Genomic DNA, 20,995 nt, shown 5'->3' with positions numbered 1-20,995 from the left:
TGCGAAAATTAGTCTCCAGGCGAAAAAAGCAACGCTATCAGTTGTAGCCGCACACACACGATTCACCATTTATATATGTTATATATGTATGTGTTAGTGCAAATGGAAATATATATATTTATCAGCGCATGCATTGAGGCGCAAAATTGATATTTACATAGAAAAATGCGGATGTGAACAAGCAACAACAAACATGAATTTAGCTGGCTGTTGAAAGATGCATGTATTAGTGTGTGTGTATGTGTGTTTGCTAGTCGATAAATGCCAGCGAATAATATGAAACATATGTACGGCCGACAATTTAATTCGTTGCTTTGTTGCAGCTGCAACAATTCAATGCAAATTACGCACGCACACACACACACACGAACACGAACACTCTTGTATATTTATTTATCAATGCCTGCTTGTTAAAATATGGCCGCAAGGCATAAAAGTGCTCTCCATTCAAATATAATTTGCTGTCAAACAATGTTTAGTGAGTGTCCTGACACACGCACACACACACTCGCACACACATGCATACACCAACACATACAATCAAGCGCATAAAGCAAATTCACCAATACATTCGCGTTTGTTTCGTTGGCGCTGGCACATCGGTCGTTGATTGGTGATTAACCGTTAGAACCGCTGCGCATTGGCACAATTCCAGTGCCGTTGAGAGTACCGCTGGCACACATTTGCCGCATAAAAACTCTATATCGTAGTGTGTTGCTGTTGTTGTTGCAGTTTTTGTTCGGCTGGCTCAGTCACCTTTGCGTTCTCACCTATTGGCCAAGAGACCGCTTGTTCGGAGGTGGGGTGCGGCGCTACTGAAGTCGATGCAACAGTCGGTTCGTTGTGCTGCTGTCGGTGTAATTGCCGTTAGGACAGGTGTCATAGCCACCAGCACAATGCAACTGTCACATGCTGTGGCGCGTGCGGTGGCGCAACAAACATTGCTCAGTGCCACAATGTTATTTATGACTTAATTTTAAAATGTGGTTAGCCTAACTTGCGCGTGTGTGTGTGTGTGCATGTGTGTGAGTGCGCTCATGTATTTGTTTTCATGAAACTTACACCGCGTTTTTGGTTTGTGTGCTTTGAAAGGCTGCACAGTGGTTCGACTTGCATAAAATGTTGCAAAGAAATTAAAAGTTTCTATATTTTATTGTTGGTAACGTCACACCCAAGCGTGATTTTCTGCTATAAAAACAGCTGTCTACAAGGTTCAGAGGAGCGCAAACTTTATTCGAGCTTGACGAAGAAGCTGGCATATCCGTAGGCGCCAAGCATGTCTAAATTGTTATTAGCTGTCTTCGAGTTCGAGTATCAAGATTCGCTAAAAAATATACATATCTCATCCAAAGTAAAGTCCAATTGAACAATTTTATAGATTTTGCTTTCATTCAGAACTCTCATAATTGCTCATTTAAAATAACTATATTTAAAGTTATTTGGTATCCCTACAAAACCAGTACGGCTGTGTAAGCTGACGTTAAGTAATACCAAAAGCTCCGCGAACATCGAGAAAAACCTCTCCAAGCCGTTCGATAAAACACGAGGTTTCAGACAAGGCGATTCCCGATCGTTCACCCTCTTCAACCTACTGCTGGATCAAATAGTTCGAGCTGCAGAGCTGAATAGAAAAGCTACAATCTTCTATAAGTGTGTACAACTGCTGTCGTACGCCGATGATATTCATATCACTGGCCACCCGCGCCGTTAATTCTGCTTTCTACAGACTGGATAAGGAGCGACCCATCCTAGTTGTAAACCTCCTGTCATAAAACAAACAGTCGTCGCATTCGCGACTTACCTCCCACGTCACTGAGAGTCATAATTTCCAGGTTGTAGATAATTTCGACTATTTTGGAACCAGCATTAACAACACCAGCAACAACGTCAGCCTCCAATGCAGAATCAGTCTTGCAAACACTTGCTATTTCGGTCTGAGTAGGCAATTGAGAAGTAAAGTCCTCTCTCGACGAACAAAGACCAAGCTCTACGAGCCACTCATCATCTCCGTCCTGCTATATAGTGCAGAGGCATGAATAATGACAACATCTGATAAGTCGGCGTTACGAGTTTTCGACAGCAAGGTTCTGCGGAAGATTTATGGTCCTTTGCGCATTGATCCACGGTGCTTATAATGGTCTTACATATTGTACGACATTTTCAATTTAAGTTCAAACATGTCCGCATTCACACTGTTTAAGGATGTATGTATGTATGTATGTGTGTGTGCGGTCATGTAATTTGATTTCAACAAAATTTCTGTTTCTGTATTTGTTTTTAGTTATTTTCGGCGCAAATTTGCCGTTGATCACTCTCCCCCGCTGCACTTGCACAATGACCGCTTGTTTTTGTTGTTGACGCTTTTGGTCAGCGTTTACTGTGTGTGCCATTGGCGTGCTGTTGTTGACTGCGGTTAATACATACTGACCTCGGCACCAACTTTGCTCATGATTTTAAATAAATATACACTTTATTCGCTTAAACGATTTAAGTTTGTACGCCTGTGCATGGCTGTGTGTGTGTGTCTGTGTGCAAATTTGCTGTGTCACGAGCGATTTATTTTCTCTTTTAATATTCAATAAAATTATTGTGCATTTTCACAAAAACATTCGCAAGTACGTAAATTGCACGGACCTCATATGACAAGCTCATAACTTCAAAAGCATTTATGTGGGCGTTCGTTTACCGCCCACTCTCTCGCTCGCTCTCCCTCTCTCACACCTACGCTCTTGGTTTGAGCGGCTAAATTGCCCCATATGGACGACACGGCCTACATGCGGCAAAATGACCAAAACTGAAATTATGTGCATAATCTGATTTATATAAAATTCTCACTCAATGTTTTGTGGTCCTTTTAAATGCCCCGGAGAATTCGGTAAATGGGTGTAAATGCGCTGTGTACGCGACCAATATGGGGCTTGTAAATGTTAAATTACAGATGTGTTGCTGACACAATTGAAATTTAACCGCAAAGTGGCAGATCGCTTTTTTGAACGCACCAAATATTTCATTTTAAATTCAATTAATTTTTCAATATTATGTGGCTATTTCACAGTGTTCGGGCTTTTTTAGGGCTTTAAAATAAAGTTGAACACGTTTTTGTGGACTTTTAGCTTGATATGCACTTCGATCTTTCAAAAAAGAATTCGCAATGATAAAAAATATTTTTAGATTTGGAGGAGTTTTCTTAGTAGTGAGAGAACTTGAACTACAAGTAGATTGACAATGCGTCCGCATAAAAGGACAGATGGAGAAATTTTGGTATTCTGTATATATGTACATAGGGTCAAAAAATTGATAAGAAATGACAAGATTGTGGGATTAGCGCAGACAGCAGAGAAGAACCGCATTCCGCAAAAAGAAAAAAGGGAGCAACTAATCGAGGATGTTAACAAAAACTCCTGGGGACTTTGGTATAAAATAGTAATGAAGAGACTCGTTGTTCGAGCAAAGCTACCTGACATAACCGCTGCCAAAATGGATCACATCGTAACCCACTCTTCCCCACGCAGGAAAAAAAGTTAGTGATCCAGAAAAGATTTCCGCAACTAGCCACTGGCAAGCTCAAAACCAACAAATCACCCAAACCTGACGGGAGCCCAACTGAAGTCCTGAAAATAATCGATGCAGAGCAACCGGCAGTACTATCTGATTTGTACAACGCCTGCCTCGATGCCGGAATATTCCGTGAACCCTGGAAAAAGCAACGGATGGTGCTAATCAGTAAGGAAAAAGGATGCATGCTTGCAACAGCGGGGAAGCTTTATGAAAGGCTACTTAAACCCAGACTCGAAGTGACTATAAACAAAGATGCAGGACTCTCTCCCAGACAAGACGACAGGTCTAAAGTCGATCAACTCTAGGAGCTAAAAAATGCGTCATTCAAAGTGTAGATGCTGCACAGCATAGATGGCATAAATACAAAAGAATAGCGTTGTTGACGACATTAGATGTCCAAAGCGCCTTCAACCGCGCTAGATGGATGAAAATCAAAAATCCCCGACTACTTCAGAGCTGTGATGCGGAGTAACTAAAAATTTCAGTAACAAACTAGAGAGGGATCACGACAGATAGCGGTCACGTCAGGAGCAGCACAAGGATTCATTCTAGGCCCAGACTTGTGAAACATCAGCTCCGAGGCTATACTAAAACTCGAAATGCCAGACGAATCGTGCTTAATTGGCTATACGGACGACATTGCAGCAGTAATTACAGCACGAGACTCAGAAAAAGAGCGAAGATATGTAGCTTAATCAGCTTAATCAATACGGACAAGCAAGCATGGTTCGACTCATACAACCTTCAGCTTGCTACGAAAAAAACAGAGCTACTAGTGCTAACAGACAAGTACAAACTCCGCGAAATAAATATGCAAAGGACTAAGGATATTCTTAGCAAGCGGAGAACTACCTAGGCGTAAGACTGGACACCAGACTAACCTTCTGATGACTTACCAAAAATTTCTTTGACACACTTTAAGTAGAGTTGTAGGGATCATCACAGCATATTTACCCTTGACATCTTGCCTTCAAATCATTACTGAGCGGATTCAGAAAACGAAAAGGATGTTGAAGAATGTTGAAACGTTAGAACATTATATTTGAATGACCAATCTTCAGGGGATCGAGAAGCAATATTTTTCACAGATTAAAATTCATCAATATAAAAGGCTAGGGTTGAAAATCGTTCCCTCGATAAACCATTTCTTTCTGAAAACGAAATCGTTTTGAAGATTTTCTTTTTTAACTGAAATTCATGATCCTAAATTTCAGTTAAAATCCGAAATATCTCTGCCGGCAGTTGAAGAAAATTCCCTTCAGTACATAGAGGGTATTTGTTCCACTATTCAAAACTCCTCTATGCCGAATAAAGTTAAGTTGGGATACATTTTCGTTCAATTCTTCCCGTTTATTCAAATATTGGGTTACGTTATATATGAATTAAAGGACATACCTAGTCTAAGGTATCTAACTAAAAAAACGATTTTGAGAATTTAAAAAGTGTAATATTCTATTCAATCAATAGTTTTATGAGTAAGGTTATATTTATGGATATGTAGTAAAATATTTGAAGAGAAAAATAATGTTCAAGTTTCGGCGTCTTAATTTTGGATGAAACATAACTCAAAACATTTTCTACTAAAAAATATTGTTTGTAAATGGTGATGCAAATAGAGGTACTTTTTTCAATTGTCTTGTTTTGACAGAACATGCGTGATTCGTGTCAAGCTGTCATTGTTCGATATAGTTTGGTATTTCATCAATGAAAGACTTACGATTGAACAACGTTTAAAAATAGTTCAACTTTATTACAAAAACTCACGTTCTGTAAATAATGCGTTTCGCGCTCAACTTATTGTCGACATAATCAGGCTACCGAGCGTACTATTCGTACCACTATTTGAACTATTCGAACACTTAAGAGCCAGCATTCATTACTGGGCAATATTCGATCAAATAGACCACCTACTGCACGCAGTGAAGAAAATATAGCAGCCGTAGCTGGGAGTGTACACGAAGACCAGCAACTCGGGCTGACGTATGGAACGACTTGGCATATTTTACGTCGAGATCTTAAATTGAAAGCGTAAAAAATCAGCTTGTTGAAGAACTGAAGCCGCTCGACATTCTGAAGTGACATCGCTTCACTTTGTGGGCTCTTGAAAAGTTCTAAGAAGATCCGACGTTTATCTGACTCAATGGGTAGGTAAATAAGCTAAATTGGACTGAAGAAATTCAAGAACTGTCACTTCATTCAGAAAAAACAACGGTTTTTGTGGTTTGTGAGCTGGTGAAATCATCGATCCATATTTCTTCAAAAATGATGCCGGTGAGAATGTAACCCTCAATGGCGACCGTTATCGCGCCACGATAACCGACTATTTGATGCCTGAAATTGAAGCTCGGGAACTCGGTGACAATTGATTTCAATAAGTCGACGCCATTTCTCACACATCACATCAATGAATGGAATTATTGAGAGAACACTTTAGGGAGCAGATAATTTCACATCTTGAGCCGATCGATTGGTCACGAATAACAGCGTTAGACTTTGTCCTGTGGGGATATGTAGGCCTTGGATTACGCTACGACTTAGGCCTTAGAGCAAATCATCACGTGACTCTTCGCCAGTTACCAATCAAAATGCTCGAATTTCATAGAAAATTGGACGCAAAGTATGGACCATTTGAGACGTAGTCGCGGCCAACATTTGAAATTTAAATTTGAAAAAGATAATCTCCAAAAAATAATTTTTGAAATACTAAAAATAAAAAAATCATAATATCACGCTAAAATTTAAAAAAATGCTGCCAAAATTCGATTTTTTTAAGATCGTAAAACAAGTAGGTCATAGTATGAATTACTATCTATAAAATCATATGTCATCGAGTAATCAAAAAATTTCGAGCAAAACGCGTTTAAAGATAAACTGATGGAGCTGACTGGAGGCTGTAATTCAAAAACTATTTGAGAGATTATTTTTAATTAATTTACTTAAAATTAGAGTGCTCCCCAAGGTTGACTGAATTTTTTAGGAAGGTGTGTAACTTAAAAATACACTTATATTTAGTGTAACATTATGTCTATCTATTTTTAAGCTTGGACAGTGGTAAAGATATCCAAATCACTACTAACAATTATCGCCCTCCTATTTTAAAAGTCGTAGTTGAAAATAGGAGCCGCATCACCGACAACCCGGAATTACCCACATATGTATCTAAGTACAATTGTATGCTGTTTACAGTGTTTATTTTTGCTTTCATACAAGTACTTTTCCCTTTTTAAGAAAACTCACTTAGCAAACCGAAGAGCATACTGGAGGAGCTTAGAGCTCCATTTATGGCATAATTGTCGAATTATTGTTCAATACTACTTTAATAAGCATAAGAAGATTTGCGCAAATAAACCCACACTCAACTCATGAACAACAACAACACCTGAGCAGCCAACTTAAATTCTATAATTCTATGTTTGTGAGTGCGTGAGTAACTGTTTTGGCGGTAAATATCTAAAAGAGCGCACAACCGCGCTTTTATTTACTGAAAGCTGGAAGTCTAAACCGCTGTGTGTGTGTAAGTGTATGTGTGTGAGTAAATTAGTGTTTACTTGAATTAAAGCCATTAATCAAAAGCACGAGCACATAATTATGAGCTCACCGTGGGCGGGTGTACTTGAGTGTATTGATATTAACAAGCGTTAAACGGTGAGTCAACCCACTCAATCGGCACTTTGTCATTGTGAAGATGCTCGATTTGCGAAGCAAAGTCACGCCTCGCTGCTAACCGCAACCGCAAATAAGCGTGCAAACTCGGCTTGTTCTTTCAACTGCGCATACATATACAAATTTTGTACATGCGTATATATATGTGTGTGTGTGTAAAATATGAACTAACAAAGGTGAAATTCAACTGCTTATTGATTTAGAATCTAAGGTGTATTTAAAGTAGCAAATTAATATTTCATTAACTTTCGAGCGCTGGAGTGAGTCTGTGCCAGAAGACGAGCAAGCGAGAGAAAAAATAGCAGTTGAGAAACACATGCGCAATTTAACGTACGCTTTAATTATTTTAAGTTTACAATTTTATATTTATATTTATTTGAGTGTTCGCCTCCAGTGCGGATTTCCAAAAACAATTTCAGCATTGTTGGCACCCATCTGGCAAGAGATCAGCGCCTAACAAATGGCAAAAGTCAAATCGCCGATCACTTAATCGCAAATTAGGTGGCGGGGAGCTCTTGTGGCTCGCTTACTTGCTCCAAATGTGTACTAATTTTTTTGTTATTCTAGATTTTCGCTTCGTTAATTTGTTCTCTCACACACTTTCTTCTTGCTGTTTATATTTTTATTACCTCCTTCCTACAGCACACAATTCTGGACCGGGAAAATGTTTTCTTTTTTGGTATTTTTTTGTTGTTCGTAGTGTACGCTTACGCATATAGGATGGTTCAAAAACTATTTTTTTTTGTTATGAAAAATTATTTTTTTTTATTAGTTTATTTACTCAACCCTACTCCTAATTTTTCTGTCGAGAGAATGCCTCTCTACTTTTAAGTTGTACAAATGTTAATCGAAAAAGGTAATTTAGAATTTGGTCAGGCGAATACTAGTTTTTTTTATACACTGATCGGGGTCACAAGCCACAAAGTGTGTAACAGCCAGAAGAGAATCCCGAAAACCTTAAGAGTATAGATATAATTGCCCAGCTGGTTGAGTGGAGTCGATCAGATTTTGAGATATCGATCTGAAATTTTGAACAAGACCTTTTTTCTCCAAGCAACTGCTTGCGAGTTCAGACCTCTAAAGCATATAACTGCCATACAAACTGAACCAACACTGTGGGGTCGTTTTTTTAGAAAATTTACCATAGGGATGTATATACAAATTTTTAAGAAAGGAATGATTTGAGCAATCATAAGTTATAGATCTTTTCATTACCTATTACATTGACATATAACTTTTTACTATAGGACTCGTAGTTTTGCCATAAATCGGTATAAACAGTCTTTAACCCTTAAAAAATTCAACCTCCGCTTCCCGTTTACGTTTCACAGATCGTCCGTAAATTATTTTCCCTTTCATCTTTTTTTTATCTTTCTTTCCGATGAGTAGCACGCATAGACCAGTTTTGTTCCTTTGCAATACCAGATGGAATTCAGTAACTAAGTCCAAGAGTAGAAGTCATCTTTTAGGATGTCTGCGCTCGTCGGTCTCACTATCGATACCTCCTCCAGTGTGTCATACTGTAGGGACCCCAGATGCTTGCGGAGTCTTGCCAATGCGGGACAAGTGGTCCATTGTTTCCCTGGTGTCCTGTCCATTTCATGCAGTTTCCCGATCAGTTAGTATTCCCATCATGTTCCTACAGTCTCTTCTATCGAGTGCCAATAGGAATTTTGTGTATTTCTAATCTACCGTTTTGCACATGACTTTTGCAGTTTTGCACCCTGGTACCTCGTTCCATCGCTTTTGTCGAGGTCGTTATACTATAGACAATGCATGGATTTCTCAATGTTCTTCAAGTTTTCGGATGTTGGCCTTACACCATTCTTAGCAATCTCGTCCACTATTTCATTGCCCTCGATGCCCTTGTGGCTCGGCACCGAGTAGAGGTTAAGTTGTTTACTTCTGGCAGCACTTTCCACTACTACCCTGCTTCCCAAGACACTTCTAGCCGATATGCGATACGAGATTACTGCCTTGATTGCTGCCTGGCTGTCTACGTAGATGATGACTCTACAATTGCCAGTAGGTGCATTAGAGAACATCTCAGCTTGAAATATACTGCAGCGGTCCGTCAACTTAAAAGGTTGCCATATGCCTATCTCTGGACCATATATCCCCACACCAACTCCATCGTCCATCCATCCATCCATCCATATAGATGTTTAGAGTGTTGCGCGTCACCAAAAATACCTTTACGCCAGCCACTTTTTCTATGTTTACTTTCAACCTTTTGTCCCAGTTGAAAAGTGTGGTAATGTAGTCTGTGTACAACCGCCATTACCCACCGAGCTATGCCCGAAGATTCTATATGTAAATTCTCCTGCAGCTGGTAGTCATCCCGCCGATTTTGTTGCGTAGTTTTCAGCGAAGAGGTCTATAAGTGGCGTGTCTGGTGTCAGTTCAAGAGCTGCTGTTGGAGTTGTTCTCAGATCATTCTACTATGATCGTCTGCCTTTTCTAATATTTTTATATATTTATTGCTTCGGCAGTAGTCTATAATGATAGTTGATATATAAAAAAATTTATCTGTCTTAAGATCATTTCTCAAACTATATAAATAAAGGTAGTTTCAGAAGACTAGAACATGACATTTAGTGGTAAGGCATTTTATATTTTAGGTTATGAAAGGGGTAATATAAATCTCAAATGAGCAAAAGACACCACTACTAGAATAAATATGACAAACTATGCTGGTAAAGCCTTCTACGCTCGCTCATATTTCTCCTCATCTATAACACTGAGATCACCAAAGTTAATTACCTAGTGAACTAATTGGTTGCTTTAAGGTTTCTAAAACGCTGATCAAGACGATTGTAGGTTCCAAAGCCGTGTAAACTTATTTATTGTTGAATAATTTAGTGATTTCTTTTTCGGTAAACTTTTTTTTCTTTCCTGAATGTTAAATATCTATATTAAGTTTAAATCTTTCGCCAAATAACCAATTAGGTATCAGTTATTGTTATCATTTATTGGGTAGGCAGTCCATTTATTAATGGATAATGCCTGAAATGATAATTATATGAGCTCTAAGTATTAAAGTTGGCCATGTTAGTGTAAATCTTTGCTACCAAAAGAAACAGTATTTGGACCACACTATGCAAACATTGATATAAGTCCATACACGCGTGCCGCCTCTGTGCGTACAAATAGCAAAAGCAATATAAAATGCTAATGTCTATTTGACGGCATACCAACAATTGCACACTCCTCCACACACACACACATACAAACATACAGCGTCAAACAAGTGAGCGCGGCAGCGATATTTCTGGTACTCATTGTACATAGATGATCACCGCTAAGCGCTTTCAATTTCTATCTCGCATTTGGCGTTCCATGTTTCAGTTGTCTCCAACCCCTTGCGACTCAACGCCAACAACAAGCAAAGTTGTCGTTGTCATTTGTATGTATGGAATGTATGTGCCAGTGCCTTGTGTATGGGCCGCTGTAGTTGCAAAAGTGCTCTCAAGTAGCAAGATGTCGGGTGGGTGGATGCAGGCGTCGCGCGGCATGAGCCGTACCGCTGGGGCATCACGGCGCTTCAGCGATGCACGACATCTCCCCAAGACGTCGTTCGCTGGCAGGCTGGTCGTATGGACCGACGCCTCAGTCGCTACAAGTGTGCGCCGCCGGTCGAACGTGTACTCTGTCCGCATGGCTTTGTTGGCCAAATAACTACAAGCAGTAGCGATCGAGCGTTAGATCGACAATTCGCCTCCAACACGACGGAGCCGGAGTGTGTGTGTGGACGGCTCGCTAACATTTTTTATACAATTACTTTTAGTCGGAAATATTTAACAAATTTATCATAATAATTGAAAATAGTAATTAAAGTGAAACAGCAACAACAACACGCTTAAATTGATCGCAGTGAATTAATTCAGTGGAAATTAAAAGTGTGTGACTCAAGCTCAGCTTTTGTTATTGTTGCATGACCGGTAAGTCATCACGAGTTAACTAATAGCGAAAGGGCGTGCCGACATCAGTCGACAAGTTGCTGGATGCGCGCAGAAGTTCAGTGTGTAGGCTGAAGGCCGGCTGTGCCCAGAAGATTCTCGTCGTGAATTGCGAATAAAGGCCGAGGGAAGCGCCATAAATTACAATTGTAAGTAATCAAAGCAGTTTGTGCATTTAAAACAATGAAGTAGCAAGTAGGAATAGTGTGGGTTCTTATGAGTATGTGCTAATAAAATGGAAAACATACTGACATTCCTCAATCAAATATGCAATTTTCATACATATTCATGCAACGTAAACCTGATCGATTTGCGGTATGGTTCGGATTGCAGTTAAAAGAAAAAAAAACGTTTCAGTGTTTCAAAAGGAATATATGTTAAGAAGTTTGTAAAATTATATGCTTGCCGTTCTTTATCGCTTCATACTTTTACCTTGAAAGCGCCCGTAACAAAAATAATATCGATGAATCGAGAAATTTACGACTGACTATAACTGGAACTGAACGTAGCAGGTGATATCTCACACACAATTACTGTCATGAAGCTGAAGTAATAAAAATATGAAAGTAGTACCAGAGTCATAACCGGTCAAATTGGTATATAACTGGTATATCCTACCCACAAGTACTCATTTGAGACCTACCGCACATAAAAACTTTTGGGATCATAGTAATGGCATTCAAAAATTAATTTCTTTCAGACTTAGTTTCAAAATTCTAACAAAACACACTGACTACTCACCAGAAATGTGAAAAAATAATCAAAATTATTAAAATTCATTTCTGTCATCAGCTGGTAATCAGAAGTTATGTCAATTTTTCCAAGCAAACCATTGTTTTGAAAACACATTAATTACTTGTTTTGCTCAATTTCACTTTCATCAAAAATTCACTAAACAATTTTCTAGCACATTACACGCTTAATTACACAAATCTACAGCCTCCACTAAATTATTTATACCGAAAATGACCTTGAGATGCCATAATTTAACTTAAACTGTTTATACAAACATAAATGTGATCAACGCTAAACAACTCGAAAATTAATAAATTTTATAAAAACTCCACTTTTCCATTAAGCACACAGACAAGCAACAACAATTTCGGCGTTTTTAAAATGAAAATGAGCATTTTTGTTTACAAATTCATAGTAATGAAAACGCTCGGAAAAACACACGCTGAACTTTCCACGAAAATGCCAAAAGATTAATGTGCATTTGCCGAACACTCTACATTCGGTATTATGCGACTTGGAGAAAAGCAAAGATTAGCTAGAAGCGCATATAAATATTTATGTTTTTTAAAGTCATAAAACTAAGCTTGAATTAGAAAAGGAAATGAAGAGAACGTGAATGCGAAACGTGAATTAGAAAAAGAAATAAAGAGAACGTGAATGCGAATGACGGATGAGCAAGTTATAAAAAGTATATATTAATACTACTTTCTACGCCAGTAAGGAGTTTATTAGAGATATGGTGGGTAGTTATAAAACGATTTAGAGGCCAATATTTGAAAATTAATTACAAGGCAAAAATTGATTAAATTATCAGGATTTGAATTTATTTTCGATATTATTTTTTATTCAAATTTATCTACGACAACTGAGTAGTCGTGGTCTAGACAACCTTTGTTTTCATTTTGAAAGATGCTCAGATGTAATACATGATCCAGTTTGACTTCAGATATAACAACATTCCTATTAAATTGCATTCAAAAATTTTTGGTGTTTAGAATTCCATAGAGGTAAATAAAGTTTGTCAAAAAATTGATAGCATCTTCCGTTGATTGCCAATAAGCCATAGAACCACCCTAAAAAGTATGCAGAAATATAAACTCAAAATTAAGAGATTTGTATATGTAGATCTAAGAACCTCGAACTTTCTGTTTTCAACTTTCGAAAACATGAAAAGCATGTGTCATGTTTCAAATACTTAAATTTTGAAAAAGTAAGTTCTATTCTCAAATATTTATCCAGAAATCATTTATATTTTAGTCTCATAGCTTAGATCCTTTCGTAGTACAGCGAAAAAATGTTCAAACATAGTTTTTTTTCTACTAAATTTAGTATACGACCGGATGTCTAGATCAGCTCTCGAAATATGGACTTGAATGGTAAATGCGAATTTCAAGTACATAGTATAGTAAATACCGCGGCATGTCATATTTCGGATTATTTGCAATAAATAAGCATTAAAAGCCAAAAATTTATTAATAATACGAGTATATGTACATTTGTTGTATGCTCGCCGAAATCTTGAAAATATATTCGACACGATTCCACTCACGCTTATCCCGGTTGGCGGTTGGCGGTTGCTTTTCAACAACAATCAAGGCGTCACAATCGACTCAATGAAGCTGAACAGATCGAATGTTGGTACTCACGTATATGCCAAATATGTATGTTTGTAAAGGGTGATCCATTTCGAGCTTTTCAACTTTTTAAAAAAAAAACACAGAAATTTCAAATTTAGTGCGGAATATTTATTATCATTTGAAAGAACATTAGTTGGCATTTATTTTTTTGAAGATTATCTTTTTCAAATATTTGGTCGCGGCTAAGTCTCAGATGGTCCATCCTTTGAGTTTAATTTTCGATGACTCTTTCGAGCATTTCGACTGGTAACTAGTAACTGGCGAATGGCGCGCGTGATGTTTTGGTTCAAAGCAAGAATCGAAGCGGGATTGTCCACATAGACTTGAGATTTTACATATCCCCAAAGAAAAAGTCTACCGGTGTGATATCACACGATCTTGGTGACCAATTGACCGGCCCAAAACGTGACATTATCTGCTCACCGAAGTGTTCTCTCAATAAAATTATAGATTAAAGCGATGTGTACGAAGTGGCGCCGTCTTGTTGAAACCAAATATTGTCGAGATCGCGAGCTTCAATTTCAGACATCAAGTAGTCAGTTAATATGGCACGATAACGGTTGCCATTGACGGTTACGATCTCACCGAGATCATTCTGGAATAAATGTGGACCGATGATTCCACCGGCCCACAAACCACATCAAACCGTTGTTTTTTCTGAATGAAATGGCAGCTCTTGAATCTCTTCAGGTTGCTCTTCGTCCCAAATGCGGCAATTTTTGGCTGTTTACATACCCATTGAACCAGAAATGAGCCTCATTGAACAAATTTTGGCTAGCTGTATTTTGTACGCTTTCAATTTAAGATCTCGACGTAAAATGATTTGCTGCGAACGGCGCGGAATCGGCTCTCTACGGTCTTCGTGTTCACTTCCAGCTGCGGCTGCTATATTTTCTTCACGGCGTGCTGAACGTGGTCTGTTAAGTCGAACATTATCCAGTAATGAAGGCTGGATCTCAAGATGGGTGATGATGTTACAAATAGAACGTTCAGTGGACCGATTATGTTGACCATAAGTTGATCGAAGTGAGAATTTTCGTGAAAAATTTTAACGATTCCTTGATGAAATGATAAACAATACTGAACAAAAATAACATAATACGACTCACGCGTGATCTGTCAAAAAAAAGCTATTGAAAAAAGTACCTCTACTTGGATCACCCGCTAGACATGTTTCGGGAAACGCTTGGCTGCTCGTTTTGTTGCAGACTAAAGTGTCGATATGTGAATTTTTAAGTAAACTCTCAAACATACCGAAATACGTAGACATTTGGAGGAAGAATTAAATTGTAAAATACATACATACATATATACATGTACTTACATGCATATATATAAATACATCCATAAATATATACATCCGCGTATGCTATAAACACCGCAGAGCAAAACATTAACCCACACAAGCCATTGGAGGCTTTGGGGCAGACTGTATATGCATCAGTCAATGTCAGTTGGGTACGTGCCAAAATCCAAAAAGAACCTCAACAATAGCAACAACAACAATCAAAATAAAGGCGAATAATAATATTAAATGCTAAATGCTGGGGTGTTTACAAAAAAAAACGAAAAGCAGAAGCAGAAATCAAGAAGCAAAAAGTATTTAGCATTTGGTAAGCAAAAGAGCACATTGTTTAGTCGGTATTAAGCGGAAAACGCTCGCTTAAGGCAGCTGACTGAAGTGATCGTGGCAGAGTATCAAGTGCCGCCTTCTGGCTCTGATGGCTGGCAGATTTGCTTGGAGTACAGCGGCAACTGAGTGGCAAGCAAGAATTACGGTGCCAGAACAACAACAACTGCTGTAGACAGCACAGCTGATGGAGCGCAAACAAAAATGTGTTTCTAGTTGTTGTAGATTTTTGGTTTTTTATTTCTAATTGATGCCGTATTCTTTGTAGTTTTGTCCAAAAAGAATATAAAAAATTACATTTTTTGAATGCATTCCTACAAATTATATATTTTCTTATACATATTAGATATATATGTATATATTAGGGTGGTTGAAGAAAATTATGTTTATTTTTATTGCTTTGTGCTCTTAAAGACAGGTTTTTAGACACCTCTACGAAAATCTCTCTAAGTATGTGTTGTTAATTCTAACGGGAAGATCGTCTACCTTAAAGTTTTTTTTTATTTTTTTATATCCAGACAAATTCATATCTCGCTTCCAGCGGCTCCAAAAAATATCCCGTAGAAAATTTAAAGCTCTACAAAATAGTCTCTTACTATTTTTTAGTAAGCCTAACCGTTTAAGATATGCTAACGGTTAAAGTTTGATTCTTTCAAGGCAACTTTTTTTCTTATGAATTCTATATGTAGCTCAATAAAATATCATTTTAGATTTCAAAATTTACATTTTCGTAAAAAAGTTTCTGCAAGAGTTGTCCAAGACTCTATTCTTTAGAGTACCAAGCAAAAAAAAATTCTTTTTACCCACCCTAATGTACATAAATTTTAATTACATCTTGAACAGTTATCACTCAGCGCTGCACGAATTTCTCTCAACGCAATACGCGAAATTATTTTAGTGCGTCTGTTTATCTTTAATTTCATTTTTTTTTTTTTTACTTTTTCCTCCTTCAGCTCTTTCTGTCATTGGCAACACTTAATTATTGCCAATAGTTGAGCAATGCTGAAGTTTATTAGTAATATGGCAGTTGTAAAGTTGATATTTGTTCAATTTATGTATTTCGCAATAATTGGCAGCGCTCGCTTCGTTACTTTTGTCCGAAGTCCATTCGTCGAGGCTTATGCACTCGGGTGTGTGTATGTTCGAAAACATTAGAAAAATTAAATTTTTTATGGAACACTTGACCTCGATAAACACAGAAAACGAAACCAAGAACACCACTGACAAATTGGAAAAATGTTTTACAAATTATTAGTTGTACACAATAAAAATAAAATAAAAATAAGAATTAGGGCGGCATTTTGGCGTGTTCGAGTGGAGCTCTAGAAAATGAATTTCTCAAGCAATTTTTTTTTATTCTTTGGATTTTCAGACAAATTCGTGTAAATCTGTTTATTCCAAATATTTTTTTTTATTACAGAGAGTGAAGTTTTTATTTTCAGCAACGCAGTTTTGATAAATGTGTTCTTAGAAGCTCAAGTAACAAGATTTCTTATTCGCTTGTCTTATAAAATATTGAGTGAACAGCAACTCGACAGCAACGATTCGGAAGCGAATCCAACGTGCTACTTACATTTGTATGTATAGTATGTATATTTCGTTTAAAACAGGGTACATATTTTCTCGTTCTATCATAACAACTACCAACTTATAACTCATTTGGTTCACAATATGATGATTAGATGATTGATGCGTGGATGTATTGTTCCAGATTTCGGCATAAGGCAGACTTTTAGGTTGCCGGACCACGCCAGTATAGTTCGAGCTGAGGTCTTTGCTATTGCGAAGGCCGCGAAGCTTTATTTTTAATACACCTGTAGTCAATTCCAAAGTCTACATCTATGTAGACAGCCAAGCAGCAATCAACGAAGTAACCGTGTATCGCATATCAGCCATTAGTGGCTTGGGAAGTAGGGCAGCAGTGGAAAGCGTTGACAGAAGTAAGCGACTTCACTTCGACTGGGTTCAAGGTCACAAAGGCAACGATGGCAATGAGATAGTGAACGAAATTGCCAAGAATGGTGTACGACTGTCATCCGAAAATGTGAACCACATTAGTAAACCATTGTAGTTTCGTGAGACGATCTGGACAAGAGCATGGCAAGACAGATGAAAACATTGGTAAAGGGATACAAAAGACCAAAAGTGGGTTCGGTGGAAGAGAATGAAAAAACATGATTAGAAAACTAACTGGTCACAGTCCTGAGGCGACACACGCCTACAGAATGAAGCTGACAGCTCGTGATGATAGCTGAAAATGTCAAGAGCAAGGATCGATGGAAACAGTGAAAATCTCTTGTGAACTTGCGTCATTAGTAAGTGAAGAATGAACTACTATCTCATTGAAATACGTTAAGTGAAGAATAACTACTTCTCATGAACTACAGAACGGCACTTTATCTGGCATCACTAAGAACCAAAATTGAAAAATCAAATATTGCATTGACTTGGAATTTAGTATTGATTTCATAGTTGCATCCTGCTTTGCATTCTGAAGGACTACTTTTCAATATTACCGGTCATTTAGCATGATATTCAGCCTATTCAATATCTCCTGTGAGAATTCCCTCAACCATTCCTCCTAGCTTAGACAATATAATTTTTATTGAACGATACCCAATCTGAATGTACAATGATAATTATATTTCAAACAGATAATAAATATTATGTAATCAATATTTATATGGTAAATTGAAATCCGGTTATAAATAACTTTAGTTTATGAGTTATGTAAAGCATACACTTACCCTTTCATCCCATAGGTTTGCATACATTTTTGAGTTCAACGCCCTGAACATACATACATACATATAAAAAAGTCACACGCAATTCTAAAAACAACTCATCATAAAAGTGAATCATTACTACCCGACTATTACTCAAAACATATTTTCATATTCGCGTATGTATTTATAAACATACATCCATAGATGTTGGACTATTAATCCAACACCCTGCAGGAAATTTATTAAGATTTTCCAATAAGCATAGCTAATGCGGCATTGGACAGAATCATCACGATAATAGTGAGAAAAGAAATTAGATTTAAAACGTGACGAGTTGATTTGATCATTTCCATCCGTCTACATTTAATGCGAACAGATCCCTCAGTTTTTGAGATTATCCATCTGAGATTGAGGAAGGTTTCTTCTTTTTGCTATTTAATGCAATTCAAGATACTAAGTTTAGTCCTTCTCCACCTGATCATCCAACGGAGTGGATATCCTCTTTTCTGCTTCCACCGCTTTCTTTTAGTTCGCTAAACTATATCAAAGTCGTTGTATATCTTCTACAGCTCATCGTTCCATCGACTGCGGAAAAGACCATAAATCTTCCGCAAAACTTTTCTCTCGAACACTCCTAAGGTGGACTTATGTATCAGATGATGTCATTGTCCATGCCTCTGCATCATATCGCAGGACGGGAATTTTGAGAGACTTGTAGAGTTTGATCTTTGTTCGTACTTCTCAATTGTCTACTTAGTCCGAAGTAGCACCTGATGGCAAGTATTCTGGGTTGGATTTCAATGCTGACGTTGTTGTTCGTGTTGATGCTGGTTGTAAGATAGACGAAATTATCTACGACTTCAAAGTTATGACTGTCAACAGTGACATGCGAACCAAGACGTGAATGCGATGACTGCTTGTTCGATGACAGACCCATTTTCTTTGTTCCTTTGTCCAACCTGAAGAAAGCAGAATTAAACGCAGCCGCATTTGTTCAGCATAAAGGCAGCTCCTTTTCGCCCTTTTCTTGGTGTGTGTCGATCCTTTTTTCATGGGTATCCAAGATTTGGCGCGTGGTGAATATCTGGTCAGTTGTTGATTTTCCAGGCCTGAAGCCACACTGATAAGGTCCAATCAGTTTGTTGACGGTGAGCTTTAATCTTTCACACAATACGCTTGATAGAATCTTATATGCGATGTTGAGGAGGCTTATCCCACGGTAGTTGGCGCAGATTGTGGGGTCTCCTTTTTTGTGGATTGGGCAGAGCACACTTAAATTCCAATCGTTGGGCATGCTTTCATCCGACCATATTTTACAAAGAAGCTGATGCATGCTCCTTATCAGTTCTTCGCCGCCGTGTTTGAATAGCTCGGCCGGTAATCCATCGGCCCCCGCTGCTTTGTTGTTCTTCAGGCGGGTAATTGCTATTCGAACTTCTTCATGGTCGGGAATGGAATGTCTGCTCCATCGTCATCGATTGGGGAATCGGGTTCGCCTTCTAATGTCGTTGTACGTTCACTGCCATTCAGCAGGCTAGAGAAGTGTTCCCTTGATAACTTCAGTATGCTCTAAACATCAGTCACTGGATCACCCTTATGGGTTCTACAAGAGTATGCTTCGGTCTTGAAACCTTCCGGTAGTCGCCGCATCTTTTCGTAGAATTTTCGAGCATTACCCCCGTCGGCCGGCTTCTCAAGCTATTCATACCCACGCATTTCGTTCTCTTTTTTTTAGTCTCGCTTCCCTCTTCAACTCTCGGTATATATGCCACCCTAGATTCCTATAGGGGTTTCAAGCATAAGCGCATACCTTTACACAAACAACCTGTCCGCGTATCTGCTTACGCACACACTCAAGTGTGCTAATTCAGGCGCACTCATTAGCGCTTTTAATAGGGATATTTCCTTTAAGGTAATTACAAAAACAAAATGGCAAAAACACTGTTTACACGTTCAATTACTAACACATTGCTGAAAAATATTTATGGAAATTTACTCGCCGCTGCTGTTTGTTGCTAGTTTATATGGCACTTCAGTCGCCGATGCGCGCAGTTGTTTTTGTATTTGTGTGCGGTTTTCCCTGTGTCGGCATGAGTGAATGTGGCGTCGCAATATAATTGCGTTTATTTTCAGCCATTCAAATGCCACATTTAAAAATTGCACTACTCGAATGAATTTATATGCACACACACATGCACACATACACATATATTCTTAGTATACTATTTGTCCATCGATATGCCGAGTCCGCCGCTTCTCCGCACTTGAGCAACTTTTTATAGCCTCACACGTGGCAACGGAGGGGATGCTGCACGGCAAATGTTCCGTTTGTTCCTTTGCAAATCAATCGGGATGACGTCAAGGCACATTCTGCCGCATTCTGTGGCGTCCTCTACTTATTTGGTTTGATTTGTCGGGTATTGATTGTGTGTTTATAGGAAAGAGCCTGGCATTTGTTCACTATTTACCCGATATACCAGATATATTAGGTGCGCACATCTGGGCGGCTCATAAAACTAACATTATTTACAAAGTAACAGTTTGAAATTCACAGACTTTGTTAAAATATATTCTAAAATTTGTGTTATTTAAAAAAATTATAACATTACAAATGTTCGTCTGACTAATGAAAATATGTATTTATTTAACCTTCTATTCCGGCCACTTTGTAGCGTATTTTTATTAAGGCTGAGAAGAAATTGTTGAGCGCTGAAAACAGTTTTGATTATTTCATTAATTTTCGGCATATAAATTTGAAATTAAGTAATGGCAGTTTAAAAAATTGTGTTCTTCTAACGTGATTGCCAAGTTAACAACAGGGCGCCAGTCGTTTCTTCTTTTCACTATTTGGCGCCAATTCGAGATGGAAAGTGCAGCCAAGCCCTTCTCTATCAGATCTTTTCAACGGAATGAAGGTCTTCCTCTCATTCTACCGGCGGGTAAGGAATCGAATACTCTTAAACCTGGAATGTACGCTTCCAACCGGCCAACATGACATAGCCTAGCCCTTACACTGTCTCTATAATCACCGAACTATGTAAATGTCACCATATACCTCGTACAGTACATCGCTCCATCGACTGAAGT

The 20,995-nt window shown here is 38.2% G+C and overlaps 1 protein-coding gene across 6 annotated transcripts in view; it reads left to right on the top strand.

Annotated features, from left to right (window-relative positions):
• Positions 1-10,832: 10,832 nt before the first annotated feature.
• The window catches only part of LOC126758845 (calponin homology domain-containing protein DDB_G0272472), a 31,982-nt gene continuing 21,819 nt past the window's right edge, over positions 10,833-20,995 (top strand). For 4 of the 6 annotated variants that reach the window (XR_007666907.1, XR_007666905.1, XR_007666904.1 and 1 more), the window contains exon 1: positions 10,833-11,329. The gene's annotated coding sequence lies outside the window, so the exon portion shown is untranslated. The remainder of the gene's footprint in view (positions 11,330-20,995) is intronic. The other 2 variants (XM_050473262.1, XM_050473255.1) reach the window with 1 other exon arrangement.

The sequence above is a fragment of the Bactrocera neohumeralis genome, chromosome 2 (assembly GCF_024586455.1).
Source record: "Bactrocera neohumeralis isolate Rockhampton chromosome 2, APGP_CSIRO_Bneo_wtdbg2-racon-allhic-juicebox.fasta_v2, whole genome shotgun sequence".
Lineage (NCBI taxonomy): Eukaryota > Metazoa > Arthropoda > Insecta > Diptera > Tephritidae > Bactrocera > Bactrocera neohumeralis.
The sequence above is the reverse complement of the archived record's forward strand: the minus strand, read 5'-3'. Positions and strand labels throughout refer to the sequence as shown.